The sequence below is a fragment of the Thermobia domestica genome, chromosome 14 (assembly GCF_964235325.1).
Source record: "Thermobia domestica chromosome 14, izTheDome1.hap1.1, whole genome shotgun sequence".
NCBI lineage: Eukaryota > Metazoa > Arthropoda > Insecta > Zygentoma > Lepismatidae > Thermobia > Thermobia domestica.
In genome coordinates this window covers 105,682,955-105,699,956 of record NC_137467.1, presented here as the reverse complement: position 1 = coordinate 105,699,956, position 17,002 = coordinate 105,682,955, and the positions used below count along the sequence as shown (strand labels likewise).

The 17,002-nt window shown below is 35.5% G+C and overlaps 1 protein-coding gene across 6 annotated transcripts in view; it reads left to right on the top strand.

The window, feature by feature from the left end:
• Coq2 (ubiquinone biosynthesis protein COQ2, mitochondrial) overlaps positions 1 to 17,002 on the top strand; it is a 345,825-nt gene that overhangs the window by 45,337 nt on the left and 283,486 nt on the right. Inside the window, exon 1 of one of the 6 annotated variants that reach the window (XM_081738709.1) lies at positions 14,792 to 14,815. The exons of the other annotated variants lie outside the window; for them this stretch is intronic. The gene's annotated coding sequence lies outside the window, so the exon portion shown is untranslated. Of the gene's footprint in view, positions 1 to 14,791; positions 14,816 to 17,002 lie in introns of those variants that run through there. 6 annotated transcript variants of the gene reach the window in all.

Below are 17,002 nucleotides of genomic sequence, written 5' to 3'. Positions count from 1 at the left end.
TTCATTCGTATATTTATAAAGGGCCTTATTACATTTCTCTTGTTTTGTTGGAAGTAGTGTAGCCATATGGAAGAGTATCATATGAATTTGCTATTCTACGTCGTTTTATATAATTTATTTTATAAACTTTTGTTTCGGGCATGCTGACGATAGTATGGTCTTGACGGAAATTTTTTTCTCATTAGTAATTTTGACTTTAGTGGGACGAGATTATTCTTCTGCCTCCTTTTCATTATCTACTATCATTTTCTTCATTACATCAAAATTTGTGTTTTGAAGATTCATAGTTTAATGAAACGCTCCGTATCTTGCATACTTGAAATTCCTTCTTCGTACTGGGATCAAAAATACGTAAACCATAGTTCTTGGGTCCAACCGAGACGTATTCTGAAATATAGGCCTCTTTACCATACTCGAGTACTTCGTTTGTTAAATCGCCTAAAGTCACCAGTTGGAAATGTACTTTGACCAGGTTTTTGCGTATAAATGAATGAATCAGTATCAAAATGCAATACTCTTTCTTGTAGTTGATCTAAATACTTGTACAATTCTAATCTTGCTTGTGCTGTTGTGTATGCGATTGACAACGTTTACTGTTGGTAGTGAAACAGGAGCTTCATCTGTGTATTGCCAATATACATATATCATATCATCATTTACTGGAAATATTTGATGAACGTCTATATCATGAGATGTTAATTTCTCATATAATTCGTTGGGGTCATTAATAATGCTTACATGACCCATGTTCTCACGTTGTCCAGATTTTCCCCAAAATGAATTTAGCATTAATTTAGCTAAACTCCTAAGTGCTGGATTATGTTGAATTTTATTTTCATCTAGACGTTTTCCTTCCTTTTCATAAAATTGCTGAATGTACTTCTGCTTTACCTCATCTGTTTCACACCATCAAGGCCATCCACTAGCTTCCGTTTTTGCTTTCAGGAAGGTGTTTATGTACTCTGCAAATAAGCCGCCACTTTTTGTTTCTTCATCATATTGATCAACATCATATGCTCAGATTTCATGAATATCTATTATTTTGTATCCTTTTTCTAATGCTTTTCTTACTTCATCTGCTACCCGTATACTATGTAGAACTCGGTCTTCATCGCTGTGATTAAAAGATGACTGGTTTAATGCATTACAACATGTACGACAAAGTGGAAACATCAATCTGTCATTTGATTTGTAAGGGAGTACTGCGTGTAAGAGTTTTTTTTTTGAGGTAGAATACTTAGTTTAACTAATCCTTCTACTTCAGTGCTGGGAATATTTGAATCTCCAGGCAGATAGATAATAGGATGACGAACTGGAAATTTCTTAGTCTTACAAATATATGGGTACAACGAAATAACATCCTTGTATTCAATTGTTTCTTCATATTCATGTGCTTTATGATACAAACGTATGGCATTCACACGTCCTCTATAAAAAGCGTCGCGAGAATTTAATGGTGTTTTCTTTGTATATGGATGATTACTAACATACTTCTTCATCTCTTCATTTCCTGCCAATTGCTTTTTAAATTAACAGCCCCATATTTCGTGCACTTCACAGCCAAAATCTTTTAATTTTTGAATTTTCTTTGTTGCTTCATATCGAAATTCCATGGTATCTGTAGCATTGTTATAGATGGGTTTATCTCTGTCGTTAGGGTAACGGAAAATACAGCCATGGGTTCAATCGCCCTCATATTCCCACACGTGTATTCTTCCTGTGTTGGGATCTCTCCATACACCATCTACTTTCATTGATGCAATTCGTTTTTCCTTACTACGTGCAGCATTGGTAATTTGTATATTTCTTGTTTTTTCTTCCCAAGCTATCCATTGTACTGCTTCAACTGATTGGATATCTCTCCATCGATACCCGTTCTTTGGTATAATACCAATCGTATTTTCCTTTAAGAAATTTCTTCGATACACCAAATTACATGCATTGGCGATTGTAATGCATTCAAGTAAGGGATTTACATTTGTTTCAGATTCAAATGTATTCATAAAGGAAATACATGCTTGGCGTAATACTTCAACATCCTGTACACATTAGTTGATGAGTTCTTTAATTTTAAAGGTATCGTTTCGATGTTCAGTATACCAATGGAGATACTTGTGACTTTCGTCTACTTTCATGGTATCTGCTCCATAATATCTTATGTCTGGAAGTGTACCTTCATATCTTTGGTTCTCACGTCGATTGAAAAAGTGTGGGAAATATCCTTTGCACGATTCAAGACCAAATGCACCACTTAATTTACTTAAGGGCATAGGAAGAAAACTTAGTGAATCAATAAAGGTTACGTTCTCTACTTTAAGAGAGAGAATTTTCGCTTCATTCATGATTACTTCTGGAGTCCAATTCATCTTCTCAACCATGGTCTTAATGATGAAATGTGCATCATAGCCCTTAGAATTATGGGCCACGCATGTTACTGATTTAATGTTTGGACGACGTTGTTGAAGATGTTTTAGAAAGTGTTCTATTACATTTTCTTCGTGAAATATATTTTCTCGTTTTCCACAAACGATACAGTAATTTTGATGTTGTCTTCATAACATAGGTAACATACATGGTGACTAACCAAGACATTAGGTATATGCTCATATATGTTTGCATCCTCGACTTCTATTTTCGTATCTTGTGTATATTTAATATCATAAAATACTATCATAGCTTTTTTCTCCATGATAATTTTTCCATTGGCTTTTTTATTTTCTTCTTTCATTCATGTAACATTCATGATTAGGTGGTACTGTAGTATAGCAAATATTGCAATATGTTTCTCCACATACGTGAGATCGTTTTTCTTACACTACATAAATTTTCAAACGCTGGGCACAACATTTCACAATGGAATATAAAGGCTTTTCATTTTGATAAGGAGCTGACTTGTGATAATCATAGCATGACTGGCCATAAAATTCTCGATTACAATCATTGCATGTAATATAGGCTTCTTTAAAGTCACATGGTGGCTTCTGATGATGATAACATACAGCTGTACAATGTTTCAAATGTTCATGCTTTGTTGTATGTTTCTTATGACAACTTACGCAATAATATACACAGCTAAAACAAGCTGTTAAGCTTTCTGTGACGTTGTAGTGATTATCTATGTAAAGTAAATTTAAAGATGTTCTCTCGTTATCACTTGGTGGTGCTTCAAACATGACATCACTTCCTGAAAATCCCCTATACACTGTGATTTTATAATCCTTTAAATATTCCTGAAATTTACGAATTTCAGGAATTCCACCACCATGACTGAGATCCACATCAGTTGCTTCACACAGGTCTTCTGCTTCTTCTTCTATTATATATTTATATTGATTTTTATATCTTCTGTATTCGGTTTGATTTCTTCCCTTGTGTTTTTTCAGTCCTATGGCAACGACGATTGCATGCGCTAAACATATTGTACCTTTATTCTTAATTGTGATAATACCACGTTTTGCCTTTACGTATTCCTCAGTATATATAATGTGTTGCTTCAAACCACCTTGATCTCGCGGTATGCGTACATGATGAAAATTCACGATACAATCTTCGTTTATAAAAAAAGCCGTATTACTTTGCATTACTTTCTCATAACTTGTCCATAGAACTTTTGCTGAGAGATTTCTTGCTTCTCTGAACGATAACCAAAAAGAGCGATGTCCTTCTCTTTCATTTGTGATTGTTATTCCTACGTAATCATGCTGGTCCATATTACTCAGCAAATAATCTATTAAAGCCCGTAGACTTGTTTCAATTGCAGTAAAAGGATTTTCATCTGCACGCACGGGGGCTAGACGGATTCTTAACATTGTACCCACCATATTGTATCTTCTGTATTGTCTTCTACGTTCTTCTATTATATGAAACCTATTGTTTCCGTCATTACGCCTGTTATTTCTAAATCCTACTTGTACATTTGTGTTTCGTTCTGCTTCAAATACGGATAGCAATTCGTCCATTCTTTTTTCTATTTCATCTATTTCTATTTCTGTATGTTCTGTATTAGCCTCTGCTAATATTTCCATAATTGATGGATATATTACTTCTTGTTTCTTTTCAGGATTAGGAAATAAATTGTTAATCCATTTTTCTAGTTCAGTTTCGTAGAACTCATCTTCTTCTGTCTTCTTCTCTTCCTCATTGTTAAGTCTCTCCTATTATTTGGGAGAACGTTAGATTTAGCAATTATTCTTTTTCTTCATTTTCTTTCTTCGACTTCTTTTTCTCCTTGTAACCATTTTTTAATTTGTTTAATACGGTCGAATGTTTCCTGTTCTTTTTCCGTTATCATTTTATTACCTGCACTTTCCAATATTTCTAATAGTTCTTCATATTCTTCTTTCTCTTCTGCAATTTGAATTTCATTAGCTGCATCTCTTTCTTCTTCGGTATTGATGATCATTTCCTCTTCTTCTATTTCCATTTCGTCTACGTCTTCTTTCTCCTTTTGTGTTCCTTTCTTCCTTTCATCTTCTTCCTTCCTTTCATGATGATCTATTCCGATTACGGCAACTATTTCTCTTAGAAGAACTTGCGTCTCTTTATTTATTACGATCTCCTCTTCTTTTTCTATGTCATTAATAAATGCGGTAATCTCTTTTAATAAATCTTGTGTACACTTGTTTTCCATTTTCACCCCAGATGTATATACGTAATGCATCAAATATATATATATATATATATATATATATATATATATATATATATATATATATATATATATATATATATATATTCCAATATGTATATGTAACTAGTAAGTAGAGAATATATAAGTATTATTTAAAATGGAATATAAATAAAAGTGTTTTAAAAGAATATACAAATAAATAAAAAGGGCTCTATATAAGTAATTAACAAAGGAATAATAATATGAGTAGGGTAAGGAAAGTAATATACACGTATCTTTATTTGTATTCAGCCTAAAATAAAAAAGAAATCAATCTGGTTACTTATATTCATATTTCAAATAAATATAAACAATACATATATATATATATATATATATATATATATATATATCCATAGATTTCAATTTGTTATACGAAAAAAAGCAGAAGTTTTAAGGGATAAAATAGCATACCTTTTAAGTAGTTAAAATGATTTGTAACTTTTTTTCGTATACCATGGGAGTGAAACAAATGTATGTTCACAGTTTACTTCAAGTGTATTGTCTAATATATAAACGTTCTGTATGTGAATTTTATACTTATTGTTTCAGAGTTTCAACGATCACGAAAAATATGTATCTGACGCTAATATCGTCCGTTTTACAACGTAAGGAGCATATTTGTGGGACGTTAAACCGAAATATTTCTCTCTCTCTCTCTTACAAGGGCATGATGTCTGAATGATTACGAAAGCTATCATTTAACTCACTATGATATTTTTATCCCGTAGCAAATGCGGAAACTCAATTTAAAGGGATGTCCAACCCTGTTTAGATGATGTGTTATTGAGTTCAGAGTATCATCATTGAACACCCGAAAACTGTGAATTTGACATTAATATCGTTCATTTTAAATTATTTTTACGTGTCTCGATACCAACCCTGGAGACCTCAACTTCGACCCCGTAGATGGTATACTAACGAGTTCAGAGTATCATCATTGAACACAGCGGCCCTGCATGAGGGTTGCGGTTTGACCTTTCTTTCTCGTTTTATGGGTCTCGGTTGCTCGGTGATAGAGCGTTCACCTCTGATGTATGGGGGGTCACAGGCTCAAAATCCTGTTCCCACCAAGTGAAAATTGTGGTGGACAAACACCGTGTACGTGGAAGGTCCCAAGTTCAAAATCCTGTTCCAACCAAGTGAACTTTGTGGTGGACAAACACCGTGTTCGTGAATTTCCTCCCACTTTCTCTGTTTCAATTTCATTTACTTCTTATCACTGTCTCCATTAGCATAGCCGACATAACTGTGGAACATAAAACTTAAAGATTTCACATTAATATAATCGTCATAAGCGTTGGACGTAAAACTAAAAGATTTCATTTCATTGTTTCTCTCGTTCCACATTTTTTATACTATCATCATTCACTTAGGGGGACACGGTGGCTCAGTACTTGTGGGGGTCCCTTTATTCGATCTTGGCTCAAGGGCCTCGTTTCTGGCCATATTTTCGATACCTTTTCATCATAGGTCTCGATTGCTCAATGGTAGAGCGTTCACTTTTGATGTATGGGTGTCACAGGTTCAAAATCCTGTCCCCACCAAGTGAACTTTGTGGCGGACAAACACCGTGTACGTGGTGGACAAACCGTGTCCGTGGATTTTCTCTGGGTTCTCCCGTTTTCACCCACTTTCTTCATTCCAACATTTCATTCATTTCTCATCATCACCGTAACCTACACATGTAACAGGAAAAAATATAGAGACTATTCTATAACTTGTTAAGAAAATTTTTGTATTTGCGAAATTTTAACAATAAAATAATTATCTTGGTTTTAATTCTTTAATGAGTTCCCTTACATACTTTACAAATTTTTGTACAATTTGTATACAATATTTATATTCTTGTTTATATTAAATTATATTTTTCGACCTACTATCTTTTAGACCGTCAGTTCATTCAGCCGAGCGGCCAATATCCATTCCGGAAGAGGACTCATTCGATCCCCGACCGAAGCAAACCTAGTATTATATTTGTCGCCAGCTTACTCGACTAGACGACTGTTTAAAAATGGGACCTAGAAGAAGACTCACTCGATCTTCTACAGGTTAAAAACGAAATTACTGTTCCAGCTTTAATTCAGCTGTTCCTACTTAACATTTCTTAAATAATAGAAAAAATCCGCAGCTATTCATCACTCAGATAGCTGGGTTAAAAAAAATCATCCGAATGCCCCCTCATTTAAGAGACAATCAAAAAATGCAGATCTAAATGCCCCCTCATTCAAGAGACAATTAAAAATTAAAACTCTAAATGCCTCCTCATTCCAAAGGCAATAACAACTCAGTGAATGCCCCCTCATTCAAGAGACAACCACAATATTCTTAAAAAAAAAATCCGCAGCCGACATTCAGGCGACTGGGTACTAAAAGGCAAAAAAGAACAGCGCCTCCTCATTCTGAAAACGGTTCCAAAAAAAAAAAACTATCTGGTTCGCCTTATAACGACCGCCATCACCTATATAAAAAAAATAGCTAAAGTTTATCTCTATCAAACCCCCTTCCAGGCTCACTTATCCCGAAAGAAGAGTTATCATTATTAACTTAAAATAAACAGTCTCTATCATTCAAGAGAGCTGCCCAAATAAAATTCAGCAAAATATTTTAAAAATACTACTTCAAAAATAAAAGGACTGCCTTATACTGTAATAGGAATCTAACAAAAATCCTTATATCATCCTATCTAAAATTATCCTAATTTCCTAAGATTTTAAAAAAAATGATAGGGTATGTCTCAGAGCCGACTACTCATTTTGTAAGTGCGGTTGAGTGGTAAAAAACTTATCCCTGCGTCCCTTCACTATTAGAGGCGCAGAGAGGTAAGGATCTCTGGGAGATGTGAAGAAGTTAGTGGTCGAGAAGAGAGTGCCTCCCCCACAAACATGAACCGTATTTATACGCTCAGCCTCCCAGCTCACCAAGTATCCATATGTTAAAAAAAATCTTTTCCCACGGCTACTTCTTCTTAAGAGAACAGTGACTAAAGCGCCTAATACTAATACTATATGTAAAAAAACTTAAAAAACAAATTTAAAAATTATGATAATTAATAAAATCAATATACTATTATTATTTATGTAAATTATACAAATCAATATACTATAATTATTTATGTAAATTATGCAAAAATTAATGTGTAGATTTTTAAATCAACACATAATAGCCTTTCCTAAAAGAAAAAAGATAAAAACTTTAAAAAAAAGAAAAGAAAGACTGTTTTACCCTCTGAATTTTCCAAAAAAGTCCTTTAAGCACAAGTTTTCCTTTGGTCCTGTGCGATTAAAAAAGTCACAGTTTATATATATTCTTATACCACTATATACACTCTGTCACTCACAAAACATTTCACTTTGAAAAGTTCACTCACTCTCCACTGAGTTTGGATTCTATTAGTTCTTCCCAGTCAATATCCCTTCTTGGGGTTGGGGGTGTCCCGATGCTCTCCGTGTAGATTGATAGTCATCCTCTTCTTCTATAGGAAGCTCTTGCTCCATGTTCTGCCTTTTTCCTTCAGGTTCCTCCTTTTTTTCTTGTTCCCTTTCCTCTTTTCTCTTTTCTTCTTGTCCCCTTAATTTTTCAATTTGTTGTACTATACTAAGGGGAAGGTCCCAGTCTTTTGTTTCTGCACTCGTCGATTCTCCACCTCTGGGCTGGTTTTCTTCCCATCCCCTTCTTTTGTTTCTATTCTTTGCTCTGTCCACCTGGAACAAGAGCTCGACATCCAGACTCGGAAAGGCTTTCGGTCTGGCCGATACATATACTTTTCGGTGATTCACAGGTAGTTTAAAAGACATGTTGACAAACTAAGCGAACCAACAACAAAAAGAAAAAAATGCGGTCTTCTCGACTCCAGAATTAGTACTGAATGAGGAATTTTAGAATTCTCGTTCTTATAACCACATGGATCTGCCCAGTTCCCATAGAAAGATATTCAAAAAATCCATCTTAATACGTTTGTGAACTGTTTCCACTAAAAATATACGAGAGAAGCCTGTGAGTAATCTCCAATTTCATTTTCACAGTTCACTTGTCGAAGGCTAAGAAACCACCTCTTCGTCTCTTATTTCCATGACCTCTGGTTCTGTCTTCAGAGAAGGTTTCCCTCTAAAATTTATTAGGGTTAAAAGTTATTTTTCTCTGGTCAGAAGTCTCACATTTGTTCCCTCAATTCTTCGGCTATTTCTCTGTTTCCATAATTATGATTAACTCTCTTCTACTCAGAAAATAGGGGTCACAGAGGATTTGGGAAGGAAAGGAAGAAAAAAGTAAGAAAGTCTGTTTCAAAAGAAATTATCTTAAAGTACACTAACTTGTACATTTATACTCTTACTTGTATCGAAAATTGTACCACATTCTAGGAAAACGTTTAGGAGTAGCAATTTCTTTTTCTGTTTCCTTATTTACAAAGTCTGGTTTGTCATAATACTTTTTAAGCTGATCACAGTTAACCTTTAACGCTGTATTTCGAACTAAGTCTTCAATTTCATAACTATTAGGAGCGATCTTGTTCTTAATAACATATGGCCCCGTCCACTTTGTAATAAACCTGCTGTCTCCCTCTTTGCGGCGCACGACACTCTTACAGCTTTTAACCAAACTTTATCTCCGACATTATACAGATTCTCTTTCCTTTTAACATTATATTTTCTTTCTTGTTCTCTGTGAGTCCTTTCTTGTACTTTTAATGCTAATTCTCTGGCTTCAGCTATTCGTTTAGCCGTGTCTCTCACATAATTCAATACATTATTTTCGTTTTCCTTTACTCGCATCTCATTAGATACTAATTGAAAAGAATCCCTCATTTCTCTACCAAAATACAAAAAACTCGGCGAGAATGACGTGCTAGAACAAATCTGATTGTTTATAGCGAATTCAATTTCCTTAATATTATTAGGCCACTGCGGATGTGATTTACAGTACATAGCTAACAGCCGTTTAACTTTCATGCAATATACTTCGCTTTTATTACCACAGGGTCTATATCTAACAGTGTGCACCTCTTTAGCTTTCAATAGCTTCAGGGTATCAGACCAAAGCTTATTTTTAAATATAGAATGATTATCATAAAATTCGCTTAGACAGAGTACTGTCATTATGCAGTCGCACACAGCTCTGGCGGAAATCTTTCTCAATGGAAATATTCTAGTAAACCTAGAGAACGCATCCGTTGCGATAAAAGCATACATAAAACCTCCTGTCCCCTTGACTATTTGACCCAGTATATCTACATATAGCGTATGTCCAGGTTTAGTTACTAGAGTACTGCTCATAAACCCCGTATTCCTACTTGTAGACGATTTAAATTTCGCACATGTCTCACAAGCTAAACAATAGCGTGTTATGTCTTGACTCATTCCTATCCAACTAAACTTCGTCTGAGTTTTCAAAATGGTTCCTTTTATTCCAGGGTGTCCGGAATAAACAGAACTATGCAAAGCTTTCAATAAAAGATCCCTTAATTTACTAGGAACCCATATAACAAATCTAGCACCATTGGTTACCTTATCCGTAACTATTCTCTTTAGTAGGCCATCGACATCAATAATTGATATTTCAGCTAATCGTTTAATCCGGCTATACTGCTTTCCCTCTAAAACTACTTCTTTCCCACTAAAAAGTTTTATTATTTTTCCCAGTTCGTCATCATCTCTCTGAGCTTTCTTAAATTCTTCAACGTTAACAATTTTATCCACAGTTTTTTCTTCTCCGTGTGAATCTTCATCTTTTTCAAGGAAAGGTAATTCTTCAAATCCTCTTTTTATTTCCTCCGAACCAAAGTTATGTAAAATACATCTCGGTATACTACTAATACCTTTCTTCTTTTTTCTTTCTTCTTTCAAACTGCCGCTATTATAAAAAGCAGTTATATTAACTTCTTCTGTAGGTAACTCCTGAAAATCAATCAATTTTCCATCACTCATTTCGAGTTTCAAGAACCCGTTGTCTCCGACGTCCTCTAAGGGATACTATTCATTCATTAAATCATTTCCCTCATATTCCTCCGGGATTGTGTAATCATCCTGTATGCGACTCAAATAGTCTACATACAGGGCCTTTCCCTTTAAATGTCTCAGAACAACAGGATATTTACTAATTCTATTTGTCCATCTGCAAACAACAGCAGGTACTTTGGTAGCTTTCAAAAGAGGTAATAAAGAAATGTGATCAGTATATACAAAGACTGTGGGTGCATTCAGCAAATATTTCTCAAATCTCTCTATAGAGATTAATATTCCAAGTTCCTTCATTGTAGTATTGTATTTCCGCTGAGAATCTGTCAGTTTCTTAGATCCATACGCGATTACTCTTAACTTCTTTCCATCTATCTTCTGAGAAATCACAAACCCCGTCGCTATATCCGATGTATCCACGAATAGGTAAAATTCCTTATTTAAATCTAGCAAAAGCAACTTCGGATCGCTTTCAAGGATTTGTTGCAGTTTCTTAATAGCATCTTCACATTCAATTGTCCATTTGAACTTCTCATTTCTACGCAAAAGTTGTGAAAGAGGAGCAGTAATTTTCGCCATGTTCGGTATAGCTGATCTGAAATAATTATAAAACCCCAGGACTCTTTGTAGATCTTTGATACCCCTAGGTCTCTTTATCTGTCTGGCCATCCTAACCTTTTCTCGATCACATGATGCACTCCCGTTTTCTATATGAAAACCAAGAAAATCGAAAGATTTCACAAATAACTGTACTTTGTTCAAATTGAGCGCAATATTTGCTTTTCTCAATTTCTCAAATACTATTCGCAAATCTTCTAGGTGCTGCTCTTCACTCTCACTTGCGACCACTACATCATCATAGTACACAATTGCGGTCTTAAAATAATATTCTGCAAGTACTATTTGCATCATTCTATTCAACGTATAGGGTAATGTACATAACCCATAGCACCCTCGGGCGTATTGATATATGCCTTGACATGTAAGCATGCCTGTGTATTTTTGAGAATCTTCTGCTATAGGTATATGTCCATAAGCATTACAAATGTCAAAAATTGAGTATATCTTCTTTCCCCCAAGGTGAGCTATAGCTTCCTGTATGTCAGGTAATTGATTCTTTTCAGTTTTCGTAACCCTATTAATATTTCTCGCATCCAATATAATTTTGAAAGATCCCGATTTCTTTTTGTGTAATAAGGGGCTACTGAGATACTTAGTAGGCTTTTTAACTATGATTCCTTGAGACTCCATCTCATCTAGTAACTGGCACATAATTCTTCTTTTTTCTTCCGACAAGGGTCTTAATTTAGTTGTAATAGGCTTATCTTTCTTTAGCTCTGTATGATGTTCAATAACATTAGTTACCTTAGGTTGAGAAAACTTCTCTATTTTCTATGAGCATTTCAATAACTCGCTGTCTCAATTCTCCACCTATGTCTAATTTATCTATTATCGATTGTAAATTTCCCTCTATTTTTCTATCAAAATCTAAAATTAAATTCTCTGGGAAATCACTATCAAAAAAAACAAATCGGCTGTTCTATGTCCTCGCAATACCATCCTCCTCTAGAAAGATTTATTACAATCCCCACCTTCCAAATAAAATCTCTTCCTACCAGAATTCCTCGCAAAAGGTTTTCGAGAATGATAAATTTGTGTTTAACAGCGAAATCATAAAATTTTACTGTCGCTGTAATTTCTCCACACGCAACACTGTTTCCATCGGCTACTCTTAGGGTCATGGAATTTTCTTTTACTTGCCCCCCATTTTGTACCCATTTATCTGCGAGTTCTTTAGAACAATCGGAAACTGAAGCCCCAGTATCCAGCAACATTTTTGACTTCACGCCAAAGACAGTACAGTTGATAACAGGTGCTGTAGTCTTTCTAAAGACACTTTTTTCTTCTTCCCCCGGCTATCCTCGCCGGCATCGAAAATCCGTGTTTTGGGATCACGGAATTAATGTTTCCTATTTCTCTATGTTGGGATAAGTGTCTTACTTTGTATCCCCTAAAATGTTTTCTCTCTCTCAAATTTTCTGTCATTTTTTCCACTTTAATATCCGCTACGCTATTTCTGTCTTCTTTTCTTTGGACTCGACCCACACTTTCTCTATCAACCGGCCGTATCATTCCGGTGAACTTTAGTGGTTTTGTTGATTTTTCAAATGGAAATTTTCGCTTTTCGTCTTCAAATGTCCACGAATTCTGCGAAATTAATAAATTCAATTTCATTTCACTTATTAAATCTCTACCGCCGATCAAGTCATGAGCGAGGTCTCTTAAAACATGCAATTTTACACGTGCTTTCCTTCCTTTCATGTAAATGTTAACATACATGACACCTACAGTTTCTGTTTCTCCCTGAGCCAACTGTAATTTTATTTTTTCTTTCTTCATCTTTGCACCTTTCGTTATAAGTTTCTCCGCTAGGGATAAATTTATTAATGAAATTTCACTTCCGCTGTTAGCATATAATTCAATATTTTCCCCCCAAATCTTACATAGAATAAGCGGTTCTTTTACTAGATTATTCACTTTCTGGGCTTTATTTTCAGAAGAACGTGTTTTCGTATGAACCACAGAGGTTTCCTTCTTATTTTCTTTTTTTTTTTTCTACAAAACTTAGTAACATGCCCCCGTTTGTGACAAAAATCACAAGAAAAAGTCTTGTTTTCACAGCGAGAATTCGTCACGGTTTCCTTGCGGTCATTCTGTCCACGCTTAAAATAAGCAAGATCAAGAGCCGAGGGTAATAAATTACTTCCCCGCCGCATTTCTGCTCTTTCTAGCGCTGCAATAGGATTGCATGCCTTGGGTGCCTCTCGTTCGGGTAGATATAATAATTCACTCAAAAGAAGATGCTGAATCTTCAAACTTTCGCTTTCTAGCTTTTTCAGAGTTACAATTTCCTTGTTATATAACAGCTGTCTGATTCTTGGGTGAGAACGCTCCATAATGAAATCGACCTGAGATTTCTCATCCGGGGATCTTCTAATCTGCTGAACATAAGCGCAACATGTCTCGTGTATGAAGCTAAAGATTAGTCAGCCTTTTGAAAACTATTTTGCAATTGTTGTTTAATCTCTTGTTCGTAATTGAAACTAAAATATTCTTTCAAGAAAGAATTTTTAAATTCCTTGTAACTAGAAAAGGGTTGTTTAAAAGCAAACCAAACTTTCCCGCTTTTCTTCAATGTCCGAGGGACAACTAATTCCAATAGCTGTTCATCGTTTAGCTTCTTAGGTTGCTTAAATTCTTCTAATTCGTCTAGATACGCAAATGGATCCTCCCTAGGAATATCTCCTGTAAATTCAGGTAGGTTTAGTCTAATTTCCTCCACCCATTTACTTTGACTGATATTTGACTCCATTTCTTCATTATCTCCAGCAGAATTACTTCCTTCTTCGCGCCTGTTCTCTTCCCTTCTTAATTCCTGTATCTTAGAAATTATTTCTTCAGAGCTAACTCCCTCTCTATATTCTAGCCCAAGAGCTTCGCAAATAGTCCTTTTATCTAGTCCCGTTGCCATGTTTAAAAACTTTCCCGAACGTAATTTCATAAATTGATGCTTCCCTTAAAAATTAGAAACTTCCTCTCACTTAGTCTCTATACAAAAATAATTTTCACTTTGTCGCTTGTTTCGGGCGCCAATAATATGTGTCGCTTAACTATAAAATACACATATAATTGGTTCTCTATAATATATATAGTAGATAATATATTGCATATATACTTTCAAGTGAAAATGTCGCTCCTTCCCGGTCTCATCCGGGGAAAAAGAATTTAAAAAAAATCCTAACGGTTTCCTTAAATAGAGCTACACATGTAACAGGAAAAAATATAGAGACTATTCTATAACTTGTTAAGAAAATTTTTGTATTTGCGAAATTTTAACAATAAAATAATTATCTTGGTTTTAATTCTTTAATGAGTTCCCTTACATACTTTACAAATTTTTGTACAATTTGTATACAATATTTATATTCTTGTTTATATTAAATTATATTTTTCGACCTACTATCTTTTGGACCGTCAGTTCATTCAGCCGAGCGGCCAATATCCATTCCGGAAGAGGACTCATTCGATCCCCGACCGAAGCAAACCTAGTATTATATTTGTCGCCAGCTTACTCGACTAGACGACTGTTTAAAAATTTGACCTAGAAGAAGACTCACTCGATCTTCTACAGGTTAAAAACGAAATTACTCTTCCAGCTTTAATTCAGCTGTTCCTACTTAACATTTCTTAAATAATAGAAAAAAATCCGCAGCTATTCATCACTCAGATAGCTGGGTTAAAAAAAATCATCCGAATGCCCCCTCATTTAAGAGACAATCAAAAAATGCAGATCTAAATGCCCCCTCATTCAAGAGACAATTAAAAATTAAAACTCTAAATGCCTCCTCATTCCAAAGGCAATAACAACTCAGTGAATGCCCCCTCATTCAAGAGACAACCACAATATTCTTAAAAAAAATTCCGCAGCCGACATTCAGGCGACTGGGTACTAAAAGGCAAAAAAGAACAGCGCCTCCTCATTCTGAAAACGGTTCCGAAAAAAAAAAAATATCTGGTTCGCCTTATAACGACCGCCATCACCTATATAAAAAAATAGCTAAAGTTTATCTCTATCAAACCCCCTTCCAGGCTCACTTATCCCGAAAGAAGAGTTATCATTATTAACTTAAAATAAACAGTCTCTATCATTCAAGAGAGCTGCCCAAATAAAATTCAGCAAAATATTTTAAAAATACTACTTCAAAAATAAAAGGTAGACTGCCTTATACTGTAATAGGAATCTAACAAAAATCCTTATATCATCCTATCTAAAATTATCCTAATTTCCTAAGATTTAAAAAAAAATGATAGGGTATGTCTCAGAGCCGACTACTCATTCTGTAAGTGCGGTTGAGTGGTAAAAAACTTCATCCCTGCGTCCCTTCACTATTAGAGGCGGAGAGAGGTAAGGATCTCTGGGAGATGTGAAGAAGTTAGTGGTCGAGAAGAGAGTGCCTCCCCCACAAACATGAACCGTATTTATACGCTCAGCCTTCAACTCACCAAGCATCCGTATGTTAAAAAAAAAATATTTTCCCACGGGTACTTCTTCTTAGGAGAACAGTGATTATAGCGCAAAATACTAATACTATTTAACCAAAGAAATCAAACCCAAAATGATTCCGCATTAAATATGAGCATTGATTTTTCAAACAGGCCTAACGAGACTACCTGTAAGCTTTGCAACAAATTGTGTGTTAGTTTAAAAGGCCTAGCAATTCACAATAGCAGGTGCCATTATGATATCAATAAAGCCAAATCGTGCTCGCTTTCACAGAAGTCGCAATCATCCACTGATAATGTCGATCACTCAAGAAAAAATTTGATCTCCAAATGCAATAAGCATCTAGCAAGATTGAAGTCTTCTATTCCAATGTTGCGCAGGGTCCCTCGAGGGGCTAGAGCTACAGTGGCAGACTCTCTGTGCGAGGTATTGCAACAGATTGTACTACAAACGACTCAGAAGCTTGGATGGATCTCTTCTTCTTTCCTTACGTTACACTGTGCGTGCCATCAAAAGCTGACAAAGTGAATAATTTAACATCATGGGTTAAACAAAGAGTGCGATGTTGGTCTGATTCTCGTTGCGAAGCCCTTCCTAACCACAGTAAAAAGTCCTTCAAAGCTCGACGACCAGTAAATTCCACTTTTAACATTAAGAATGTCGAGAACAAATTAGTAGATGGTGATGTCCGCAACGCAGTACGGCTTCTCATTTCAGAAGATACTATAGCTTCTCCGAATGGATCTGTATTAGAAGCATTAAAAGAGAAATATCCGGCTCACAGCCACCCTTTTAAACCTCCCGATCTCATTGAGCCCAGTATTGTAGTGCCTAGAGTATCAGCTGACGAGTTTACGAAGGCACTTATATAATTTCCTTCCGGGTCATCAGGAGGTATGGACAGTCTCCGTCCTTCAATATTAAAGGACCTCCTACTCTCCCAAGACTGCAAAACTAAAGACCACCTGATTAACGCCATCTGCGATTTTCTCCACCTGATTATTTCCGGTGATGGGCCCACGGAAATTAGACCTATTTTCTTTGGAGCATCACTAATAGCTTTGAGGAAGAAAAGTGGCGGCATTCGTCCTATCGCAATAGGCAATGTGTGGAGGAGATTATCAGCCAAAATCATTTGCCATAGAATTAGAGAACCTCTAACACATTTTCTATCCCCACACTAACTGGGAGTTTGCGTCTCACATGGAGCAGAAGCAGCAGTCCACGCTGCTCGTATGTACTACTCTTTTCCACACCAGCAGGAGAAAGTTTTTCTGAAAATAGACTTCAGAAACGCATTTAACGAGTTGAATC